This window comes from Gorilla gorilla, chromosome 10 (genome assembly GCF_029281585.2).
Source record: "Gorilla gorilla gorilla isolate KB3781 chromosome 10, NHGRI_mGorGor1-v2.1_pri, whole genome shotgun sequence".
In the NCBI taxonomy this organism is placed as follows: Eukaryota; Metazoa; Chordata; class Mammalia; order Primates; family Hominidae; genus Gorilla; species Gorilla gorilla.
In genome coordinates this window covers 59,339,411-59,366,029 of record NC_073234.2, presented here as the reverse complement: position 1 = coordinate 59,366,029, position 26,619 = coordinate 59,339,411, and the positions used below count along the sequence as shown (strand labels likewise).

Here is a 26,619-nt window from a genome sequence, read left to right as displayed (position 1 = left end):
ATGATGGCTAATGAAAAGGAAGAAGTCAGGCAGATCTCACAGAAACTGCAGGAACTGGTGGATCAGCTCTATTCATTTCAAGACTGCAATTTCAAGACACATAGTGTTGAGGATGCTGGGGGGAAGCAATAGGATGTGCAGGAGGAGACACAGAAGCCCCTGGAGGAGATGTTGAAGACCCTGTGGCAGATGGAGGAAGTCGTGGGTTTAATCCAGGGCAAAGTGCAGTGAAGATGCTGACTGGGAAGGCACTGAACATGACTCCTGACTGTGTCTCTAAGGCTGAGGAGTTTCTATCAAAGGCTATGAAGCTGGAGCCTGAGCTGGTGGAAGCCTGAAACCAGCTGGGTGAGGGGTACTGGAGAAAAGTGGGTATTGCAGCTGCAAGAATAATGTCTCCCTGCAAAACCTATTGCCAGTGCTTCACCAGCTGTGGACTAACATTGGAGATGAACATTTTTATCATGTCACCGACAGTGACCAATAGGCTAAATTGGCTGTGAAGATGAACTTGCACCATGGCCGCTCCTAGCATATTCTGGAGAATACATACTTTTCTCTTCACTTCAGTATCAGTGAGAACCCTAAGATCTTCCAGCAAGCCTTCTGCCTAGGTCCAAGCAGAGAAGGTTGACAGGACAGCTTCCAGCAGTCCTGACCTTCATCGAAAACACAGTGATGTTGCAGAAACATGAACAAGCAATGAGAAGATCCTGGGGACTTTTCTTGAGCTGCAACACTGGACCCTGCCTGGCCAGAGCCCTGGCAACAAGAGCAACTCCTGGAATTCCTGGAGAGAGGAGCCAGCCTCCTTGATAGCAAGGGAAGCATGAAGAACAAAAAGCTACAGAGCTAGGAAGCTTGTGCTCAGCCCATCTAGGCCCTTGTGGTGATGGGTGCTGCCCAGTCAGCCTCTGGACAGAAGGTGACCCCAGAGCTCAAGCCACTGAGCATGCTACATTGTGTCTTAGTCCATTCTGGTTGCTATAACAAAATACCTTAGACTGGGTGGCTTATAAACAACAGGAATGTATTTCTCACAGTTTTGGAGACTGGGAAAGCTAAGATCAAGACACCACCAGATTTGGTGACTAGTAAGGGCCCTTTCCTCACAGACAGTGTCTTCACGCTGCACCCTTACTTGGTGGAAGAAGTAAACAAGCTCCCTTGGGTCTCTGTTATAAGAGTACTAATCCCATTTATGAGGATCCCACTGTCATCTTCTAATCACTTCCCAAGCCTCCACCTCTTAATATTATCACTTCAAGGGTTAGGACTTCAACATATGAATTTGGTGTGGGACACAAGCATTCAGACTATAGCATACATTTTCAGTATATGTACTTATTCAGCAGGAATTTAATGAGTTCCTACTATATACCAGGTGTTGTGTGTTAGTGCCTAGGGATTCCACTATGAGTTAAATCAGGCATAATCCCCAGTCACATGGAATATAGAGCCATAGGGAGGACACATACATTGATTAAATTATCACACTAATAGCAGGATGATTACAAACTGATATCAGTGCTGAGAAGGAGAGAATCCAGCTCCATAATGAAGGATCTTGGCCTATTAGTTGGTTAAAGATAGCTTCTATACAAAACAAGACACATGAATCTAAGGTTTGAAGGATGAAAAAGAATGAACTAGTTGAAGATGACCAGCCTTCAAAAACAGCATCCAAACAGAGGAACAGCATGTACAAAACTGCTGTGGTAAGAATGAGCTGGAAATTATCTGTTGCTTTTCCTAATCCACTCTCTACCCTTCTTTACCCTGCCTTGCACCCCAAAAGGTTAACCTCTAGCTATCAACCATATACTTGGCCCTCTGGCTTCTTCTTACTTTTAGTCAGTTGTTTAGGGTATTTATTTTCCTGATGGGCCTTGGGTTGGCTATAGCTGTGATCTTCTTTCTAAGACATAGTTCCAGTTGGGTAGTCACTCAAAAAGCTTTATCCTATAGCTACAGCTAGCGGCATCTGAGGGATCTGTAATTATTCCTGCGTCTTGTATCTACAGAGACCTACGTTCTTTGTAACTAAGCTTTCAGATGCTTCATCATCTTCTATTGACTTTCCTTAACCCTTCCCATATCCTTGTAAATAGTCCCTCATAAACTCTCCTGAGTTACACTGTTTGAACGCACCAGCTAGTTCTTGCCAGAAATGTGATATATGATTATCCCTCAGTATTGTGGAAGATTGGTTCCAGGACTCCTCAAGGATACCAAAATCCAAGGATGCTCAAGTCTCTAATGTAAAATAGTGTGGTATTTGCACATAACCTATGCACAATCTCCTATATACTTTAAATCATCTCTAGATTACTTATAATACATAATACAATGTAAATAGTTGTAATACTATATTGTTTAGGAAATAACGACAAGAAAAAAAAAGTCTACATATTCAGTACAGACGCTTTTTTTGCCCAATTATTTTCAGTCTGCCATTGGTTGAATCTAGCAGCATGGAACCCACAGATACAAAGGGTGGACTGCAATACATGTGAGAAACCGAAAGAAGATGATTATGTGAAATGAAAAGTGCGGTGCAAGATGTGGCTGGAAATCTCCCTAGGAACCAGACTGTCTAGAACCTTCTAAGTCATTTTGAGAATTTGGATGTTTATCCTAAGAGCAATGCACTAACATTGAAGAGTTTAAAGCAGAAGGGACATAAGAGGGTTTGCTGTTTTGACCAAAGCTAGACTGGAGTGGGTTGAGAAGTAAGTGGGAAGTGAGAAAATGGAGATAGCAAGGATTGTTATCATTCATAAGAAGTTTGGTTTTGAAAGAAGGAAAGCTTTAAGACAGAAATTGGATAAGGAATATATGACCAATTGAGAGTTTTATTAAAAGATAAAGGAGAATGAGAATGGGAATGTAGGAAGGAATGTAAATTCCAGGTAGCAGAATGTGGTACGATGTGCATGAAATAAATAAAGAGAGGGTTAGAGTTAGAAGGCAGGAAAAGGCACAGACGATGGCACTGGCCATAAATAGACAGAGAAGCCCCTGTTCCGGTGTAACAAAAGAGAAGAGGATGGATGCAAATAGAAGCCTTCGCATTTGCATAATTGTTGGGCAGCAGGAAATTGATGGTGGGGCTTTCCCTCAGTTCACTTCAACTTTCTTTGTAAGATAGAAGGAAAAGTTATTCATGTCAAGCATCAGAGAAAAAGTTGGGATGAGATGGGGGAGAGTTCAGAGATAGCAGTGAAGACGGTTTGAAATATTTGCTGTTAGGAATGGAAGTGCAACTCAGATCAGAAGGTTGTAGTAGGAGTGTCATGCAGCTTTGAGAACACCCTTGAGTTTCAATATTGACATGAATATTCCCCTTCCCCACTCTATTTTATGCCTGCTAAGCCCATGAGATTTAAGTGGATCTAGCCTGGACTGTGATGCTACACCTAGACATAGGACAAAGACTTGAGTTATTGGTCCAGGGATGATATGGTTTGGCTGTGTCCCCACCCAAATCTCATCTTGAATTGTAGTTCCCATAATCCCCATGTGTCATGGGAGGGACCTGGTGGGAAGTGATTGAATCATGGGGGCGGTTACCTCCAGGCTGTTCTTGTGATAGTGAGGTCTTACAAAATCTGATGGTTTTATAAGGGGCTCCCCACCACCCCCACCTTAGCTTTCCACTTCTCCTTCTTGCCGCCATGTAAAGAAGGACATATTTGTTTCCCCTTCCACCATGATTGTAAGTTTCCTGAGGCCTCCCCAGCCATGCTGAGCTGTGAGCCAATTAACCCTCTTTCCTTTATAAATTACCCAGCCTTAGATAAGTCTTTATTAGCAGAATAAGAACGAACTAATACAGGGGATAAGCACGTGACCCAAGCTGGGCCATTCCAAGTCAGGCCTGAAAATTTCATTACCATTATCACAAAGGATGTTCTTTCCCTCTCACTGGTATTACAAGTATAAAGAAGCCAAGCGTGGTGGCTCACACCTGTAATCCCAGCACTTTGGGAGGCCGAGACAGGTGGATCACCTGAGGTCAGGAGTTCGAGACCAGCCTGGCCAATATGATGAAAACCCGTCTCTCCCAAAAATACAAAAAAAAAAACTAGCAGGGCATGGTGGCAGGCACCTGTTATCCCAGCTACTTGGGAGGCTGAGGCAGGAGAATCACTTGAACCTGGGAGGTGGAGGTTGCAGCAAGCTGAGATCACGCCACTGCACTCCAGCCTAGGCAACAGGAGTAAAACTCCATCTCAAAAAAAAGTATAAAGATAATGTAAGGTTAGTTAAGGCTGCTCAATGTCATCTTGTCATCAAGCTGGAGAGAAAAACAGAGCCCTGATGATACTGTTTGAATGTCTAGACCCAGCCATGTCTGAAGCTTGACCACTCTTTTAACTTTCTACTTACATAAGCCAATAAATTTCTATTTTTGCTTAAGCTAGCTTAAGTTGGGTTTCTGTCTAATTTACACATCAAAAATTACATCGTAATCATAAATTTATACTCCTACCAATATTTTATCTCACTTTCTCCAGAAATGCTTCACTGCTTGAATATAGGCATGGACAAACGTATGTGACTACTAGGGTTTATCTAGGAGAAGGGTTTTGCCAGGAAAGTGAACAACAAGAAAAAGGCACAAGAAAGTGAGCGTAAGCCTCATGGCCAACTTTCTTTCCTTTAATCTATATGCCAGATCACATGTGCCTGAGCTTAGGATTACAACTAGAGGACACATATATTTGAGGTTAAGTTCCCATTGAGAAAAATTGAATCTGGTCGCCCCTCCCACTCTCTCTACCCACAACTCCCCTACCACTGGCCACAGCAAGGAGATTCCTAGCAATATTACATTTCCTACAGACAAGACTGCTTCTGGAGTGACATGCTACTGATATTAAAGAAAGAAGAATCAAATAGGGAACCAAAAGAAGTGGGGGATAATTTTAAAATGTAAAAATAAGTCTAAAAATAACTTTAAAAGAACTCAGCCTGTTGTGTCTCTAGATACACCAGAAGTAACAGTCAGCAATTGTTGAAATCAAGACAAAGTGTGAAGGTTAGTCTTTCCAACTGCATACTCTTTACATTTTCCTATCAGGAACAGAGCACAGGAAAATGCCATGGGCCCATGAATCATCTACACTTACGCCCGGCAGGAAACTTCTAATAATTTATACATTCCATCTGGTTGCAACTTAAAAGACTAATTACCAGTGGTACCAACTAATACTAATGATTAATGGGTGAGGTTCTTAAAAATGAGGCCAATAGGAGCCCCAAACTCAGCATGACTACAAACAGACAAAAAGTTTTACTTTGATATAAGCAGATGGTATTTAGAGCTTTCAATCTGGTACAGGTGAAAGTCAGTCCCCTTGTTGAGTAAATTATTTAAGCTTCATTCAAAAATCAATAATTTAATTTAAAATGTCACTTGTGTCTTTGTATTATCACCTCTACCTTCTGAATAACTAAGAACATAAAGATGTTTTTGAAAGAAGAAAAGGCCATCTGGCCCACCCTACTTACAATTTATGGTTAATTATTATTAATATTAATAATTTTACATAAAAGCACACAAACCTTGAGGCTTCTAAGTCCTTCAGTAGACATGATAGATCAGGTTAAGTCTCGCAAAGCCACAAAGCTGAGGAAGTAATTAGCTAGTAAATCGCACTGAAAAAAAGTATTTAATCAAAATAAAAGTTGAGCTTCTGTACAGTATGTAATGACCTTTTCCTGAAAGACTGTATATTTCCTCATCCCATTTTCATACCAGATTCAATTCCCATTGCCCTTTGAAGTCAAAGTCACCTTTGTACACAGAAGATACAGGTGAAAACTTGGAAGGAGATGAAGAACAAAGTTCTAGTTTTATCCTAGATAGCTTTATAAAGCATCAAGCAACCTTAAAAAACATATATATGGTCACTTTAAAATACAAATGACTTGTCTCAGAAAATGCCTTTTTCAAAATTAGGCTTTGTCTTTATAATGCCAGTTTTAATTTACTTTTGAAATATTGTAAATAGAAGATGTTTTATTCCATCTTATATTGAAGATCAGAAAATTACTGTGACTTCACTGAAACTATACTATTAGTAACCAGAGTTTATAACATCTTAGTTCATTACTGAAACCAGGTTCAGTATTGCATCAGGTATTCTCAAACTTTTTTGTCCCATACATACTTCTTGTTAATTCACAATATCCATGCTTTTATAGCTTGTATTCCACTAAAAAAAAAAAAATCAAAAATTCTAGGATGTCACATTTATTATGTCCTTAATTATTATTAAAACAATATAGAGCATAGAATGAGAGCTAGACAATTTCTTTATGCAAAAAAATGGAAATAATCTTAAGAGGTAATATATGGAAAGCTCATAGCACAGTTACATGACACAGAGTGTTTCATAAATAAAATTGTCACAAGTATAGTTTTATTTTGTCCCCATTTCTTTGGTTCACTTTTCCCTCTTTCCTTTCCCCACGTTGGGCTATTGGTTTTATTCTCACATACTGCACATCTCCCAGCATCCCAGAGAATTATCCCGTGATAATTATTATCTGCTTTTCCTCTTTTTTCTTAATAAGTTCCAACATAGTCTTTTTTTTAAACTGAAATCTTACTAATTACTGTCAAGCCACTTCTGTTTGCAAATAATCTCCTGAGGTCTTTTGCAACTATATTCTCCAAGCATTTGCACTGCATCATCACCACAGTCCATCTGTCTTTTTGCTGTGCCCCACGTGAAGCCCAGCAGCTTCTCCCCACCTGTCTAATGCACAACGCTTTCTAACTGTCTTCTTAACTTGTTCTTCTCTTAACTCAATAATCCACACACTTGAAGTCGGGGGAAACTCATTGCACACAAGTAGATTTTACATTCTTCCAACAGCAGCGCTTCCCCAGCCCATAACCTCTGGCCTGTACTATTTTTGTGCTATTTAAAATAGGAAACAAAGAGAGGCGGGATCGCTGACTCAACAGGAGGCTGCATCTAAGCCCAGTTCTGATTACAAGTGTCAAGTTCTTTCTGAAATATTTCTGAGGAGTGAGAGAACAAGCAGATTTATAGAGTACATACTTCACTGGTTTTTATTTTGGTGGTACGTGTAGATGAGAAAAGATTAAAAGCCCAAACAAATGTCTAAATCATTGTGCACACTCCTATAGTACATTTCCCAGCCATCGGCACTATAGACAGCACTCTGCAAGGGAAAATCGTCCCCTACCTTGTTCCTCCCAGGAAATGCAAGGGGAAAACATCCCAAAGAATTAGGAGGGAATTTCCAAATTGTCAAAATATCATCATTCTCATGAAATATATCATGAGAAAAAAAGATTCAATTTTTAAAATAAATTATCCTTGAAGTTTTTAGTACAAAAACCTAATTCAAGGGTTTGGGTATGGTGCAATTCAAGGCGTGATTTATATTTAAGATTTAAGGGCTAAGGATACTATTTCTCCCAGAAATACAAGGCTAGAGGAAGACTAATACAGTGATTAGAAAACAACAGTTTCGTATCTCATGGCGCTGAATTCGACTCCCAGCTTGAACACTCTAACCAAGTAAAATCAGACAAGTTACTTAACCTCTCAAGCATCTAAGCATTATGTATGATACTTAAACTCTCAAGTTTCTCTAAGCACTATCTGTATAATGGGGGCACTAGTGCCTTGCTCTTAGATTTAAGTAGAGCAATGTAGGCAGCATGATTTGCAACCATTAAACTAGTTGGTGGCAATTATTATACAAAATTTACTTTAAAAAAGTGTGGTCTTAAATAAAAAGAAATGGATACCTACAATTCAAGTTCCTATTTTACTGAGGATAATATTTGGAGCAGAGGAGCCTTCCCTAGCTTTTCAAATGACACTAAACAGAAAGCAACTTTTTTTCCCACCTGAAACCTAGTCTTCCTTCTATGTCTCAATCAGTCCCACTCACTCCTGGCATCCAACTCCTCACCACTTTCTTTCCTTTCAAACTGATAATGTTCCTGCCTTTGAGACTGGTTTTTATTTCAGTGTTAAAACATCAGAGTCCACTGCTTATGCAGCCAACTTTCATATACCAAAATATTCAATACTCAGTATGCAAAGGAAAGATGTTGATTTCAAAGGCCTTTGGGGGCGGTATAACAATAAGGGTCAGATTACATGTGTGATCAATTTTGGCCTTTTGCATGTCAATTAACGTATTGCACTTGGATGTTTTATTGATGGCAAATACTATAGAGAGATGTTATTATGCTCATATTTTAATGTCTTAGGGGTCAGCATCTCACACACAGATATCCACTGGCATACATTCAAATGCAGAATTGCTAGCTTTATCATTTTAAATGATTTAAGCCAATGAAAGGACACTCCATTTGTTTGCTCAATAGTCAATTGAAATGGAAACGGTTTGCTGAGTGCATCTCCCTTGAAAGTCTCTTCCCCTCTAGTGCCAATTACAGAATATGAAAGGCATACTCCGCACAGCTTGCTCAGGATAATAAATCACTAAATTGGAAGCTTCGCTTCCCTTGCTGATTTTGATAAGAAAATTAATAGAATTAGCAGCTTATCTGCTCGACCAGGAGATTCACATTATGAAAAAGAAGAGAAGGGGGAAAAAAAAAGAAAAGAAAAAAGAATGAAAAAGAAAAGAAACGGAAATCTGTTTCTATGGCCAGGACTGCCTGTATCTCTTCCTGGTGACAGGGAGACAGTTCAGATAGTTTCTTTTGGCGCCCATATGGTGATAAAGCTCTGTTGGAAACAAAGCGAGAAGCACTATCCATTATTGTCTACTTGTTCTGTTTTCGTGCATAATTAAAGCTGGACAAAGCCAACATTGGATCAGACGTTAAATAAGGCTGCATTAGGCAAAGTCCAGCAGCAGTCCAACCACTAAGAAACAAAAATTCTAAACAAATCAAAATTGGTGAAATTGAGATTATTTTTCAAAAGAGGATTTACTGTCTTGCGTTTTCTTAGGGAAGGGGCTGTTGCAGCGCTTTTTTTCTTTTTGTCCAGGAGAGGATAATTATTCACAATAAAGCTGCTGCTCTCGAAACAGAATGGAAAGACAAGAGGCATTTGTTAAAGAAGACCCTTAGTAGCCTCCTGCCTGCTCCTTTTTTCTTTAAATATATATGAAAATCTGTAATTATTTCTTTGAAGAACATTTTTCAACAGCTGTAAATGATAATGAGCCAATCACTGTGTGCTCTTTTTTTCTCTCAGCAGCTGCAGAGCTCCCCATTCAACGCAATTAATTGATATTTGTAAAGTGCTTTGAAACTGAGAAGTGGAGCCTCATAAGTGCTAAATATTGTTCTTACTGCTGCTGCATTAGAAATTAACAAAGCCAGCCCCTCTTCAGACAGGCCTCAGAAGAACAGCAGTAATTCCAAGTGTCTAAAAACAATAACCTACAACTCCAAGGCACCCAAAAAAAGATTCAGATTAGTAGACCTTGTTAAGAAACATCAGAGGCTAATCGCTAAAGATTACTGAAAATTATATGTCAAGTGTCGAGCAGAACAAAACTGTAACTGCTACATGCATCATTTTCACATGTTTACTCCAACATGTCGGTTTGTAGCATACTTTTTTTCAAAATGCACTTCTCAAGCAATGTATGTTGGAGAAAATAGTGCTTGTTTGTACAACAAGTCTAAGTTGAGACTTTCACAGATCCTAAGACAACTTAGAAAATGTTTGGCATTTATATTACTGTCTTTGGCTGAAAAATTCCTCTACCAAACCAAAAGACACTATAGATGATCTCAAACATTTCTTATTTTCTGGCAATATATAGATATTGAAAAATGTTTGAGCACCAGATGTTGGTATGATTTCCAGCAGACTTCACTGTTTTCATTCAATATTTTAGTTTTTTAAAATTTTAACTGATATACCTTACACCTCTGCTGTCTACGTCACTGACAGCATTAGTCATAAGAGGGGTTGGTACATTAATAATATACATTTCAAAGCACAAAGTAAAAGAGAGTCTCTATGGAGATATCTCACAGAGATAGCTGCATTTGAAATACTATTTCTTGGGGCAATAACTCTAGAGATAAAGTCATAAACCTGCTGGCATCCATTGCTGTTAAGAAGAGCTATGGGTAGCAAAATTCTGCCCCAATGATAGACCAAGTACATGGATACGTTTTCCTTTCCCTGATTCTAAAAAGCAGCAGCTTGCTTGAAAATCCTATGTTGCTAAACAATTAATTGTTGACCATTCAATACCATTTCTTTATTAAGAAACAGAGATAATTATAGATGGTTAGCACCACCTAGCAATGCTTACACACACATTTTGAAACCAAAGATAGGTATCTGTAAGTCAAACAACAGAACTAGTAAGCATGCATACATAATAACTCTACAGGGGAGAAAAATTACAGAACACTACGTGATAGACATATCTAAGGCAATCCACTAGTTTTTATGCTACTAAAACAAAAATTGTAACCCATGTAAAGTTTGTTTTTTAAAGGTTGCAGCCAGGCTTGATACTTTTAATTATAAAGTGATAACTTTTTCAGAATACATGGCTTCAGTAAAGACTTTGAACACTAGAAAATCTAAAGTTATTTTTAAATCTTCCCTATTGTTAATCTAAATGTTTAAGCAGAACTACAAAGTTCTGTAAACTTAAAGCAAGAATCTGTGGGCTCCTTTTCCCTATCTTTCTGGCTGTCCTGAGGTTGTCAAACAAAACCAAACTTAATTTCTCTCTAATCAGGCAGGACTGGCTAAAAAAGGTCAGTGAATGACCCTTCTGAAATATGTGCAGATTAAGATTAAAAGGAGAAGGAAATAATATTAAGGCTCCTCTCCTACAAAATTAAGAAACCTAATGTAGCTCCCCAGAACAAGAGCTCTGCACCTATTTGCTTTTAGAATATTTATGACCTCTCTTTTAACATATCTTACACTAATCTCTCTCCTACAAAAAGGTGGTTTTATTTAAAATGCTGAACAATCTTGACAGTTCTCTCTTCTACAGTGATGGGACAGAAAAGAGATTTAGCTCACCAACTTTTCTTTCAACTGGAAATGGGTTTTAATTTACAATGATGGAAATCAGATCACATAATCATGCAGCCAAAAAAAAGAATTTGAGAGAAAGAATAGGAAACATTTTGTTGCAAACTTTTTAAAATCACTTTACAATTATAATCTGATTGAATCCTCGCAATTCTGCAAGAGAGGTATCATTGCCCTCATTTTAAAATAAGAAATCTTACTTCTCTGCAAAGTTGACAGAAAAAAAAATTTTTTAAATAAACAAAATGAGAAATCTGAGGTTCATGTAGATTAAGAATTTTGCACAAGAGATGGCACTGAAATTTAAACTTGGAACTGTGTAACTCCAAAGTGCGCACACTCCCCCATGCCATATAGTCTCCAAGCCTGCTACAAATCAAACAATTTTTTTAGTTAGTTGCCATAGCAAATCACCTGCAGAATAAGAGACATCGCTGTACTGTTGTAGTTAAGAGACTGTCCATAAGTCCACAACTTACCAGTGGTGGCCTTAGTGAAATTTCTTATTTTCTCTGTAAACTGGAATAAAAATATATCTCAGTTGTCAATTTCGAGAATTAAATAAAATAATCCACGTAAAGCCCTTGACAAAGAACCTAGCATCTAATGAGAGTTCAATAAGTGTGTTCTGTTAATCTCATTTATAACTATATTAATGTGGCTAACACAGGGCAGCCTTTCTATCCCACTTTCCTTAATAAAGAAACAATATTGAATTTATTTTTAACTACTAGAGAAATGGTAAATAGCTGGGTGGCATCACCCAGGTGTCTGACTAATCACTTGAAACCTTTTCCCAAATAACATCAAACGATTTCAACCTCAAGAACAGTTTTCATCCATATCTGGGTTAGCACACCTTTCAAGGCTTAGCACATTTGTTCTGCACTAATAATAAAATTAGATTATGCCTACTTCATATAAGCAGTAAGAAGCTAATCCCTCATAAAGCACAGTCTAATATGTTTTTTTAACCATGAATCAACTAAGCTGCTGACCAAATAGATCTCGCAATGCCTAGTAAGTACTATTTCTTACCTCATGATTTACTTTCTGACTTTGTTCATTTCACATAGATGAACTCAAATCACACCTGAAGCTTGCTGAACCTGTGCTGATAAATTTCAGTTGACCTATAATTTGTGATACCAAAAAGTCAATACAAAAGAACTAGATTCTTCCTTCATAACTTCAAATACTTGCCAGGTTCATTAAAAACAAACAAACAAACACATGTTCTGGAAATGCGACAATGCATTCAGACCTAGCTCTTGTTTGCATTGCTGTATCTGCAGTGAAAGACATAAGGATAATTTAGTGAGGCATACACATTGCCTCCATATCTCTTTAAAATAGAACTAAATAACAGCAAATATGAATAATCCTGTTAAGTCCTCAGGACGCTTCCAAGAGTTTAATTCTGCACTGTGCCTCTCAGCCCAGAATCCCTTTAACCACACAAATGATAATGACTATCTTCAATGCTTTTCCACTGTCAAGCGATGTTGTGTTTTAGTACAGGACTGATTGACTCTAACAGTACTGCTCTTAAACATAGATAAATAGGCTTTCACCTACAACTTTGAGTGTCACTATGATGGGTTGAACTGTGTCTCTCCCCGTCTGCCACTCCCCCAAAAAATTCATGTTGCAGTCCCTTAGAATGTGACTATTTTGGAAACCGTGTCTTTACAAATGTAATCAGGTTAAAATGAGGTCATTAAAGTGGGCCCGAATCCTATATGACTGATTTCCTTATAAAAATAGGAAATTTGAACACACACAGAGGGAAGAGAGTGCGAAGACACACAGGGAGAAGACAGCCATATGACTAGAGTGATGCATCTACCAGTCAAAAAACACCAAGGATTCCCAGCAAACACCAGAAGCTACAAGAGCCAAGGAAAGATTATCCCTGAGACAGCATGGCCCTGCAGACACCTCGGTCTTGGACTTCTGGCATCCAGACTGTGAGTCAACACATTCCTGTTGTTTGAAACCATGCAGTCTTTGGGACTTTGTTGTGGCAGCCTTGGGAAACTAACAGAGCCACCACCACAGCCCATTTCTTCAGTGCCTGTTTCTCCTGGGAAAATTAAACATTATTCTAGGGGTGGAACACTAATTCCAACCCACATGAAAATTCTGATGAAGTTTTAAGGAATCCTGGAGTGTTGTTTTGGAACGAGTTCTCAGGTCAAGTCTAAGATCAGCAGAAAAGTACACCATGACCACTTACTTTAGGTGCAGGAGGAGGCCCATTGTTATAACGCCACACGTTTGCTATGACTACATTAAACCTTCTTCAGTCATCACTGCCCTAGTATAAATTATTTTCTCAGAGGATTTCCAACATAGACCCTATGAGAGTAGAATTTTGTAGAAATGATTTAAAAATAGATTCAGAGAAACAGACATTGCTCTAAGAGAACAGGTCTGGGGAAGAGCCCTGTGTAGCCTGGGATTACTTGAAGACCCTGGAACCCCAGAGATCTAGAAAGCTGTTCAGAAGAAAGGAGAAAGGACAATCTCTTTCACCTACACCACAGTTTTTTCCAGAGAGCTCTGCTGCTTATCTCTATCAGGATATACGTTTGGTGATTAAAACACCAGAACCATCAGATTCCTATTCAACTATAATGACCCATCCTTATAGACTACAAGACAGTGTTTTTGTCACACAGTAGTTCCATATTAATTATTGCATATCATGGTAAGTAAAATAGTAGGGGCAAGAAAATAGAAGGCCCATGTTTAAAAGGAAATGATTATATAATAAAGTTGTATTGCAGGTCAAAAGAAGAGGATAGTCAATTACTAGGGCTGAGCCATTTTGCTAACCACCTGGAAAAATGTTAAGTCAGATCCTTACTTTCACACCACAAAGGAAAACAAATCTGGATGAATTAAAAGTCTAAATATTAAAAATAAGAATATGGGCAGTATTTCTGTAATCTCAGTGTGGGAAAGCCTTCCCAAGCAAGACTCAGAGGCCTAAAGAAAATGACTGATTCAGCCAATAACAAAATTAAACATTTCTAAGATTTAAAAATACTATTAAAAATGTTAAAAGACAAATAGCAAACTGGAAAAAATGGTAAACACATTTATATATCCAAGTGAACACTGACTATAAAAACTATTGTAAAACATAATAATGTCTTCTACAGTTTCAAATATATGCAGCATTAATTCATGACAACAATAGCAGACAAGTTGATAAAACTAAAGTTAAAGTGACCTAAACTTCTTGTATTATCTGAGAAAAGAGTAAGAGCAACAATTAGCATTAGACTCTTATAATCTAAGCTTGTATGTTGTAATATGTAATAAAAGACTAATAAAACAATATGTAGCTTCCAAACTAGAGGGAGAATATGAACCTAAAGAAAGACAAAAAAAGAGAAAAAAAGAGGGACAAAAAAGAGGTAGGGCAAACAGAAAGCACACACTAAAATGTTCAAACTAAAGTGTTTTTTAACCCAAGTACATGAATAATTACAATAAATGTCTATGAATAAGTTCTATAATTAAAGATGAATATTTTCAAATTTGAATTTTAAAAAAAGTATAAGCAATATATATCTGAACTGCAAGAATACAGAAAGAGCGAAAGGAGGTGAAATAAATACAATGCAAAAACTAATCCAAAGAAAGTTGATGTTAGCTTATTAAAGAAAAAATAGAAATAAATGGCATACTTTATTCTAAAAGAATCAACCCACCAGAAAGGCAAACAGTTCCCTATTTGTATGCATGTAACATTACCTCAAAAATTTTAAAGCAAAACTTGACAAAACTACAAGGAGAAATATAAATCTACACTCACAGTAGTGATTTTGAAACACCACACGAAATCAAGAAAGATGAAATAAATGTGAAGACTGTAATTTGCCCAAATGCACATTTATTGAAAATTGCACCCAACAACTGTGAAACAAATAATCCTTTGAAAAACACAAATCATCTGCAAAACTTTTCTATATGCTGAGCTGTAAAGCAAGTCTAAAAAAATTTCAAAGCACTGATATCATACTGAGTTTGTTCTCTGATTACAGTGCAATTAAGCTTGAAATCAATAAAAAGACAGAAAATTACCTAATATATGGAAATTAAGTAATAAACATCTAAATAACTCATAACTAAAAGGGAAAAAATCACAATGAAGTTAGAGTAGATTTTTAGCTGAATGAAAACAAAAAAAAATACCATTTGCCAAAATTTGTGGGATGCAGCTAAAGCTGAGTTCAGAGGGAATATAATCTTAAACACATATTTAGGAAAGAAGAAAAACTAAAAATCAAGTAAGCTTCCATCTCAATAAGCCTAAAAGCACAAAATAAAACCAAGATAACAGAAGGAAAGGAATCATAAATATAAGAGCAGAAATTAATGAAGTAGAAAAGAAACATCCAGTAGAGAAGATCCACAAAGCAAAAAGTTGGTACTAAAAGAACTAATATAATAAGATTGAGCAAAAACCAGTGAGACTGATTCATTTTAAAAAATATACAAATAACAAGTATCAGAATAGAAAGAGAGTCATCACTACAAATGTTACCTAGGTATAAAAAAGATAACAAAAGGAAATTATGCACTACTTTATGCCAATAAGTTAGAAAATTTATATAAAATGTACAAATCTTAGAAAAACATCTATTGTAACTGAAACAAGAAGGATAGAAAGCAATCTTATATTTTAAAAATGGAATCTGCATTTTAAACCTTCCCCTTGCTCTCCCAAAAAAGCAAAAATGCCTGACCAAACAGTAAATTCTCCTAAATATTTAGGAAAGAAATAATGCCAATTTTAAACAAACTCCTTCAGAAAATTTTTTTAAAAACAGAACAATTATGTACACATTTTATGTAGCTAGCTTTTCCTTACTACAAAAAACTGACAAGGAAGGACATTATGTGAAAAGAAAATGACAGGCCAATTTAACACATATGTTAAAACCTTTAGCAAACTATTAGCTAACCAAATCAGCAACTTTTTATAAAGAAAAATACACCCCATAGCCCAGTTGAATTTATCCCAGGAATATAAGGTTGGTTTACTATTCAAAAAAATCAGTGTAATTCACCATGTTAATAAAGGAGAAATATCATTTCATTATCTCAATAGCTGCATTAAAAGCATTTGATTATAGTCAACATCCATTTACAACTTAACACACACACAGACACATACACATCTTTGCAAACTCGAAATAGAAGGGAATGCTCCTAATCTTAAACCTACTTATCAAAAACAACAATATCCACCATATCAAATGGTAAAATGTTGAAAGCAGTCCCTTTAAGATGCAAATGAGACAAATATACCTATTACAGATATTTTTATTAAACATTATACAGGAGGTGCTAACCACTGCAGTGGAGCCAGGAGATAAAAGACCTACCTATTGCAAAGAAAGAAATAAGCTTTTATTTTTTACAATCAATATGACTGCATATGTAGAAAATCTAAAAGAATAATGAGACAAATATAACAACAATAAAAAGACAAAGTATATGAAAAAGGAGCTTGCAAAAAAGTTGACATCAGACAAAGAAGAGTAGTCTCTGAGAGATAAAAATCAAATATGATACATCTATCATTGCCTGAATTTAGTCTGTAGACCACAGAACAGGGAGGTGAAAGCCAGGCAGAGCCCAGAGGACTGCTCTAGTTGAGGAAATGGAGCTTAGAGCCCAGGGAGAACAGGACAAACAGGGTTTACAGGGTCAGAAAAGAAAGAGCTGAACGAAGATAATCCCAGAGATCTGCAGAGGGTCCTTTTCTACATAGTATTCAGCAAAGTAGCGATCAGCAGACATATGAAAGGACACTACCCAAGGCCAAGGAAAGAACCATCCAAAAGGCTTAGAGGAAACAGTATTCAGTGTTCACACACAGGCCAGAATAGCGTCTGTGCCCATGAGTCAAACTGAAAACCTCTTAGTAGACACAGCATTGGGTAGAGAACTCAAAAGGATTTTGCCTCAATAATGGAAAATAACTTGTCCTATACTAAATGCCAATCTGTCCCTGCCTAAAAAATGCCCAAAGTTTGAAAGGATCAACTGTTTCCAGTAACTTAATTGCATCCCAGAACAAAGCTCAATAATATTTATAAGGGCTGGGCGTGGTGTCTCACACCTGTAATCCCAGCACTTTGGGAGGCCGAGGCGGGCGGATCACCTGAGGTCAGGAGTTCGAGACCAGCCTGGCCAAAATGGTGAAACCCCGTCCCTACTAAAAATACAAAAATCATGGCCGGGCGCGGTGGCTCACGCCTGTAATCCCAACACTTTGGGAGGCCAAGGAGGGCAGATTACAAGGTCAGGAGATCGAGACCATCCTGGCTAACACGGTGAAACCCTGTCACTACTAAAAATACAAAAAAATTAGCCGGGCGTGGTGGCGGGCCCCTGTAGTCCCAGCTACTCGGGAGGCTGAGGCAGGAGAATGGCGTGAACCCGGGAGGCGGAGCTTGCAGTGAGCTGAGATCACGCCACTGCACTCCAGCCTGGGCGACAGTGCGAGACTCCGTCTCAAGAAAAAAAAAAAAAAAATTAGCTGGGCGTGGTGGCAGGAGCCTGTAATCCCAGCTACTCAGGAGGCTGAGGCAGGAGAATCGCTTGAACCTGGGAGGCGGAGGTTGCAGTGAGCCGAGATCGCGCCATCACACTCCAGCCTGGGGGACAAGAGTGAGGCTTCCTCTCCAAAAGAAAAAAATAATAAAATAAAGCAGTCAGATTTTTTAAAAGATGTTTTACGTACGAAGCTAAGACTGACCGCAGATTTCTCTTTGGAAAGAATGTGAGCAAGGCAAGAAGACAGTGCATCAATATTTTAAAAAGTACTAAAAGAAAAAATTATTAACCTAGAATTCTGTACCGAGTGAAGACAGCCTTCACAAATTAAAGTAAAATAGCTGAGTAGATTTATCACGAGCAGACACACATTACAAGAAATATTCATGGATTTGCTTCAGGCAGAAGGTAAATAATACCAGATGCAAATATGAATCTACACAAAAGAACAGCACTGAAAGAGTTACCTATACTAGTAAATATAATTTTTTTTATATCTCTTTAAAAGATAATTAGTGACCCTAATAGGTATGGGGTTCCTTTTTGGGGTGATGAAAATGTTCTAGAGTTAGACAGTGGTGATGATTACACAACCTAACGAACATACTAAAAACCACTGAAATATACATTTTAAAATGATGCATTTTACGGTATGTACATTATATCTTGATGCAAATAAATAATAAATATTTTTAAATAATTGACTGATTAAACAAAACTAATAACTATGTATAATGCAGTTTATAACATAGGTAAAAGAAAAATACATGGCAATAATAAATGTTAATTCTTCCGAAATTGACTTACAAATTAGTTGCATGCCTATTCAAAATTGCAGCAGAATATTTTTGTATAAATGGATAAACCTATCCTAAATTTCATATAGAAATGCAAATGACCTGAAGAGCGAAAACAGCTTTGAAAAGGAAGAACAAATGTGCAGGATCCATAAGAATATAAAAATCTTAAAGACTGAAAATACCCACTGTTGTCAAGGGTACAGAATAAGAGAAACTGTCTTATGGTGTTGTCAGGAGTCTAAATTGCATACCCTATGAGCCAGCAATTCCACTCCTAGCTATATACTAACAGGAATACAGGCACATGTGTACAAGGAGACACCTACTAAAGTGTTCCTATCATAGCATCACACATCACAATAACCAAAACCTGGAAACAATCCAAATGTTCATCAGTAGTAGAACAGATCAACTGTGGTCAACTTTTATACAATGGAATTCTAAGCAAGGAAGAGAAATAACATGGATAAATCATATAAGCATGATGTTGATAGAAAGAAATCTCTGATATACCTTATGCATAATTCTGTAAAGTTCAAAAATAAGCAAAAGTAATCCATGGTGTTAATAGATGCCTACTTGGATGGAAAAGTACAACAAAGTAATCACCACCAAAAATAAGAAGATACTGGTTATCTTTAGTGGAGAGGGAGTGAGCTTTCATTAGCAATGGGCAGCCAGGAGAACTTCCAAGATACTGATAATGTACATTTTCTTAATTTAGATCATGGTTACATAGGATTTATTTTATGACAATTCATTACGTTTCTACATGTATGTTTTAAGCATATTTTCATAAGTGATACACATTTTGAAACTGAAATGCCTGGGGAAAAAAAAACATTTATTTTCATTATAGTAGAATTTGGAGTATAGCTATATGTTGAATCTGCTCTCTTTAATCTAAATAGACTACAAAATATTTTTAAATATGAAATAAAAAATTTTAAATATATAACATACTTCTAAAGCATGGGGAAATAAAAGATTCTGAAATTTCTGGAAGTGAATAGGAATGGATAAAATGATAAGAGAATGGAAATTTAATCAATAGGAAGAAATAGCTTCTATTCTCAGCTAGCTTAAAATCTTTGGAAGAGTAGTGGTAAAGAATAAACAATCCTTATCCCTCTTTCTTTACTAAATCAAAAGCACTTAAGCTCTTTCCAGGAGTATAATATAAATATGAGTAATGGAACTGATTTTTTATCAAACACACAAGAAAAAATCAGATGAGCTCTATTCCTTTCAAGGCATTCATCTCAGGAAGTTAGACAGTTTTGCAATGAGGCTTTATTAATGCAAACATTTTGGCATGCCTCTTGAAGACCTGCCTTTAGCGCCTATGGCATTCTTTAATAACCTTCAGGATGGTAAATTCAGCCTCTGAGAATGAACTGAGAAAGTGATTTGGCTCTATGTCTGATAAATAATACACGTAAACTCTTTCACTCAGAATGCATTGATTTGATGTAAAAATCAAAGTATGGCTGTAAAGGAATGGGACTAGTATTAAAGGAAATTCCTAAAGAAAAGTTCCTTCTGAAAAATAGTTTGAACGATAACACCATTATTGAAATAAGATTCTTGCATCTTAAGTAACTACCTTAGAGATAAGCACAGACTTCGTTCACTTACTCAAAAAATGTTAATTGAAGTCCTTTTGTGTACCAGACATTGTTCCAGACCCACTTAGGGATAAAGCAGGGAATTCAATGGGCAAAAACTCTGCCCTCATGTAGATTACTTGAATATATGCTTATTAAAAGTCTGCCTCATAATCTACTTTCACTTTCTGGATTCGTATGTTTAATGTTCTCCGTGGTCTTTACAGCATTTTTACAGTATTACAGGATTTCTGAAAGTACATCAGGGTTTATACCTCTGTCCAACAAGATGCTACATGTATGTAAATAGTAAACTTCCAAATGGCTTTCCCAGTGGAAAATCAAGGCTTGCTTATCTTTAACTTCAGAGCTTTTAGTAAAGAAATGTAGTTGATAACCCAAAAATATATGTTTGTTTTTTGTTTGCTTGACAAGATTAAAATTCACTGGTGTATTCATAAAAACTAGAATATGATCATTTTGACTGGGCCTTATACAGAGAATTTGGTCAAGTAGATTCTCTAATTACCTAACAATGACAGCATTTTCCAAGGTGTCCAAGGAAGAGGGCATCCCACTAGTCTAGTAGTTCATAACTCAGCACCCTAAACCTCAAAACACCTACTGGAGGCCGGGCGCGGTGGCTCACACCTGTAATCCAAGCACTTTGGGAGGCCGAGGTGGGCGGATCACTTGAGACCACGAGTTCAAGACCAGCCTGGCCAACATGGCGAAACCCCGTCTCTACTGAAAATACAAAAATTTGCCCGGCGTGGTGGTGCGGACCTGCAGTCCCAGCTACCGGAAGGCTGACGCAGGAGAATCACTTGAACCCGGGAGAGAGAGGTTGCAGTGAATGCGAGATTGCGCCACACACTCAAGCCTGGGCGATAGAGCGAGACTCCGTCTCAAAAAAAAAAAAAAAAAAAAGCTAATGAAACAGGATGTCAGCATCTGGAAATTAGTTGGCACACACTCAGCTACTAATCAAACCTGAGAAATAAAAGCTAGCATACTAACCAAACTCAGAATCAAAGAGTCAGAATTTTGTGATCGCCCCCATCACCATCATCCAACAGCTTCTGACACCGCCGCCACCACCTCTAATCCTACCTCCTCACAAATTTTTTTTTTTTTTTTTAACACAGGGTCTCGCTCTGTCACCCAGGCTGGAGTACATTAGTGCGATCTCGGCTCACTGCAGCCTCCACCTCCAGGGCTCAGCTGATCCTCCCACCTTGGGCTCCCGAGCAGCTGGAACCACAGGTGCGAGCCAGCCCACACGGCCAATTTTTTTATTTTTTTTGTATTATAGAAAAGGAGTCTTGCTATGTTGCCAAGGCCGAACTCCTAGGCTCAAGCGATCCTCCCGCCTTGGCCTCCCAAAGTGTTGGGATTACAGGCATAAACCACGGCGTCCAGCCTTTGATTCTATTTTAAAGGTGAATGGAAAGGCTTTGCTTAACGTTCAAACGCCGCTGCCCAACCTCTCTGCAAAGAGAAAATTGTGTCTGTTGTTTACTGACACAATTAGCAATAGGTTTGAACACAATCTGCAAGGAAGAGGAAACCAGCAGCAGCGCGGCGCTGGGCAAGCTGCAGAGCCCGGCGTTTCCGCCCCTGCCCAGCGGTCGCCGTTGCGCACGGCGGTGCAGGCTGGGGGCGCTGGCCCGGCGCCCATGCTGGCGAGGCCCCCACCCTCCCAGCAGTCTGACTCTTGCTGGCGCCGGGCCGGCCACGCTGTCGCCTCCCCGCTGCGGAGTTCTGCTTCCTGTTTTCCAAGCCTAAGTGCTTTTTAATTAGCCTTCATCACTTCCCTAATTTAACTACAACCATTACTGGCTCCTTGCCGACAGCACGCCCACCTGGCATCCCTGCACTACACCTTTGCGCGCACCGGGCCCAGCCTGCCCAGTCCCTCAAGCATCAGTAGACGGAAAATGCTCCTGAACGCCCCCGCGACTGCGTGGAGTCTGTGTGCATCTGTCCCGGCCTGGTTCCTTTGTGCTTTAGGATGGCAGGTTCTCACAGGCAGAAGAAGCTTATTGTTTATTTGTATGGCAAAATTTGATTTTTTGCCAGGTCTCCTGGATATTTCCAGCGCTGTTTATAAAGAGGGAGGGAGAGCTTGGAGGTGGATACCTGTATGCAGTTGATTTTTAAACTCACATCATGCAGGGATTTGGGAAGGGGATGCTTTTTGCACTTCTTTCATTTATTATTTAATTAATTATTTTATCTGTTTATTTTTGTTTTTTGTAATTACAAAATGTGTAATTTATTTAAGAACTAAAAAAATGCTTTTTTTTTTTTTTTTTTACTGGAGGAAGAGAATCAAAGCACGGGCAGTTTACATAGAGACTCATGATAATCCCAGAGGCTTTCCACCTAGGAATGTTTCTCCTGGCCTCCTCATCTTGCTGCCTCCCATCTGCTCCATGGGGCCATCCACCCACCCTCTAACATCCAACAGAACCCCAGAAATGCAACAGATGAGCCCTGAAGAGGAAAGGCCTCTGTTAATTTTTATTGAGCCTTGTCAGTTGAAAAGAAACACACACACACACACACACACACACACACACACACACACACTGACCAAGAAGTCCTTAACATTCCCTTCAGCTCTACTCAACTTTAGACAGATTTCCTCCTGACTATAGGCCCCTGACTTCCCTTTCCTTGGAGCATTTACTTTAGAAAATTTGCAATGATAAATTCTTTCTCTGCCGCTTAGAGATGTAAATCTTCTCCCAGCCTCCTGCCAGTTTCACAACCCAGGAATGCCTTTCTCAAGGGCCTGGGAGTCATCCTTTTGAAACATAATCATCAAGAAAGGACAGAGCTCCTATCTCTCAGTCTCTGTGGGAGCATGGGAGCCTAACTTGATAAGCATCAATTTGCAGACACAATGTGATGACCTAATCACATTGACAATTCCCCCATCCCCAATGTCCACCAATACTTTTCTGCTAGCTCACTCTGTGTTTAAAAACTCTCCTACCTTTTGTTTCAGAAAAATTGAGTTCAGTCTCTCTCCCCTATTCGCAAAGACCTGAAAACATACAGCTCCTAAAAGAGATCGTAAGGGAAAAGCCCCTTGACACTGACTTCAGCAATAATTGTTTTTTTAAATATATAACTCCAAAAGTTCAAAAAAGGTTACAAAAGCAAAAATAAATAATTGGTGCTACATCAGATTAGAAAGCTGAACAGTAAAGAAGACAATCAACGGAATGAAATGGCAACCTACAGATTGGGATAAATGTTTGCAAACCATATATCTGATAAGGAGTTAATATCCAAAATTTATGAAGAACTCATACAACTCAATAGCACAAAAACAAATAACCCAATTTTTTAAATGGGCAACGGACCTGAATACATATTTCACCAAAGAAGACATTGAAGTGGCCAAAAAGTATATGAAAGGTGCTCAATATAATTAATCATCTGGGAAATGTAAATCAAAGCCGCTATGAGATATCACCTCACACCTTCTCAGATGGCTATTATCAAAAAGTCAAGAGATAACAAATATTGGAGAAGGTATGAAAAAAGGGCGGGGGGACTCTTGTACACTGTTGGTGATAATGTAGATTGATGCAGCCATTGTGGAAAACAGTATGGAGGTTCCTAAAGAAATTAAAAATAGAATTTCCATATGACCCAGCAGGCCAGATGCAGTGGCTCACACCTGTAATCACAGCACTTTGGGAGGCTGAGGTGGGCAGATCACTTGAGGTCAGGAGTTCGAGACCAGCCTGGCCAACATGGTCAAATCCCGTCTCTACTAAAAATACCAAAATTAGCCAGTCTTGGTGGGGTGTGCCTGTAGTCCCAGCTACTTGGGAGGCTGAGGCAGGAGAATCATTTGAACCTGGGAGGAGGCGGAGGTTGCAGTGAGCCGAGATCACACCACAGCACTCCAGCTCGAGCAACAGAGCAAGACTGCATTTTGTTTGTTTCTTTGTTGTTGTTGATTTAAGAAAATATAACGGGAGATTTTTAGAAACTACTAACAGAAAAGCTGTTAAAAAAAAAAATAAGATTGTCTCTTGTATTAAATTCTCTGGATAAACTCTTAAAGCTTTAGATAAAAAGAATTAGAGGTTGTCAATCACATGCCCTGATAGTGAGAAGCAAAATAGTACAAAGATTCAGGAATGCACTTTGGCAAAGTAGATCAATTGCCCTATTCATCTTCATATACTTTTGAATCAGAAATTCTACATTTAGGAATTTAGCCGAATACAATTTTACGTGTGTGTGTGCACACGTGTGTGTACATATAGATAATGTTTAACACAGTGTTGTTTAAAATAATAAAAATTTAGAGACAAGTAAAATGTCTTACAATAAGGAATTGGTTAAGTGTATAAGCAAATCATTAAAGATAATTATTTTGATCTACATTATTAACATGCAAAAAATTTCACATACTAATCACAATAAAGATACTTTCACTGGAAAAAAAGTGAGTTTAAAAATGTTATGTAAACTCATTGCATTGGAACATGTACATTTCACTGTATTTAATCTTACCTCAAAGAAAGAACAAAAGAATAGATGTTGAACTCTAATTTATCCTATATATGTTAAAGTATTTATAGCTTAAGTTTCTAATACCTGCAACTTTAAAATGCTTCAAAAGATAAGGTGGTTTGGTGGATGGGCAGAAAGATGGATAGATGGAAAATGTGTATTAGAACAAATATAACAAAATTTTTAATTGTAAAGAAACATCTATATAGTACTAGCCCACTTTGGTTATGTGTGTTTTTAAAATTATATATTGACCCAGCTTTTCTCACAAGTCTATAAAAATTGAAGTTATAGAAGTGTAGTGAAGAGAAAGAGAAGGAAAGACTGATAGACTAGAACAAAATGTTGAGAGAGCTGATCTCTGGGAGTACTTTCCTCTTTTTCACTTTCTTGTGTTTTCTGTATGTTTACCCTACAAGTGTATATTACTTTCATAATTACAGAAATAAAGATATGGCAGAGACATCCCGTTGCCTTCTAATATCCAGTCACCTCCTCTTCCCTGATAAAAGAACCCCACTGTTTTAGGTGGGCACATTACCAGCCAACTAGCAGAAGTGTTAAACGGCCTCTTGTTCATTTCAGTGTGGACATGTGACTAGGTTCTGGCCGAGGTATAAGTGGAAACATATAATACTTCTAGAAGCGAGCACCCTTTTATAAGAATGGAAGTAACACACGGCTGAACAGGAAAGAAGGAGCCTAGGTCTCTGACAACGTGGAATGGCTTCCCCAGTCCTGGACCGCCGACTTCTAGAATTCTTTTACATGGGAGAGAAATGACATGCATCCTGATTTAAGCCGTTGTTTTCCAGATCTTTATTACTCACAGCTAAATGTGTTCCTAACTCATATAAAAAGATTCATTTTTTAAGTTTAAAAAAGCATCTTCTTATAATCTGAATTACTTAATATTTAGTTTCAATGGCAGCAAATATATAATAATAAAATGAAAATAGAAAAGGAGCGATATTTGAAAATAAGGCTAGGCTTAAAGAAAAAAAAGATAAAATTTGAAGGTAAGCCCAGGATGAACTAAATGTGTATGTACTGGGTACAAAATGGAAGAGGCTGTGCACAGCTGTAATTCATCACCAGTTACTTACCCTATATTAATCAGTAACCTTACGCTTCAAATCAGTGGAGTTTGGGGGGGAAAGAACATTGACTGGTGGGGTGGAAGATGAGACAGGGAGATACCAGGACTGATTGAGACTTCTTAGCCACTGAGGTAAGGCTGGGGCACAACAGGCCAGGATGCATGGGGAAAGGACCCAAAGAGGCTTAAAAAGAGAAGAGCAAGAAAGAGAGACAAACACTTCACCAATTTTACAGTTTTGCCGAAGACTCTATTTTTCGCTAAATCCCATCACAACTTTTATTATAAATAATATCAAATTATTTACTCAAAATCTCATGATACAATAAAAGACACGAAATATAGAAAACTGCTAAAAATGGAAGAAAAGGGGTACATTGTAAAGAAACTCTTTGATATGGTTTGGCTCTGTCCCCACCCTAATCTCATCTGGAATTGTAATACCCACCTGTCAAGAGAGGGACCTGCTGGCAGGTGGTTGGAACATGGGGGCAGTTTCCCCCAGGCTGTTCTCATGATGGTAAGGGAGTGCTCACAAGATCTGATAGTTTTAAAAGTGGCAGTTTCCCCTGCGCCCACTCTCTCTCTCTCTCTTTCCTGCTGCCATGTGAGACTCGCCTTGCCTCCCACTCGTCTTCCACCGTGACTGTAAGTTTCCTGAGGCCTCCCCAGCCTTGCAGAACTGTGAGTCAATGAAGCCTTTTTTCTTTACAAATTACCCAGTCTCAGGGAGTTCTTTATAGCAGAGTGAAAACACTCTTCAAAAGGAAGTTTTCATTAAGATTTTTTCTTTAGCAGTAAAAAAATAAAAATAAATTAAAAGAAGTTTTCATCAGCTTAAAGGATTTTCAGCTTCAACATTAAAAAATCTTATAGTCTGACTTAGGAAACGCCAATAAAACTACCATTTGAAGGGATGACTAAGTGATTCATTT

General features: G+C 38.1%; 1 pseudogene; it reads left to right on the top strand.

The window, feature by feature from the left end:
- LOC101138411 (tetratricopeptide repeat protein 5-like) lies at positions 1-21,839 on the top strand (annotated as a pseudogene).
- Positions 21,840-26,619: the final 4,780 nt, after the last annotated feature.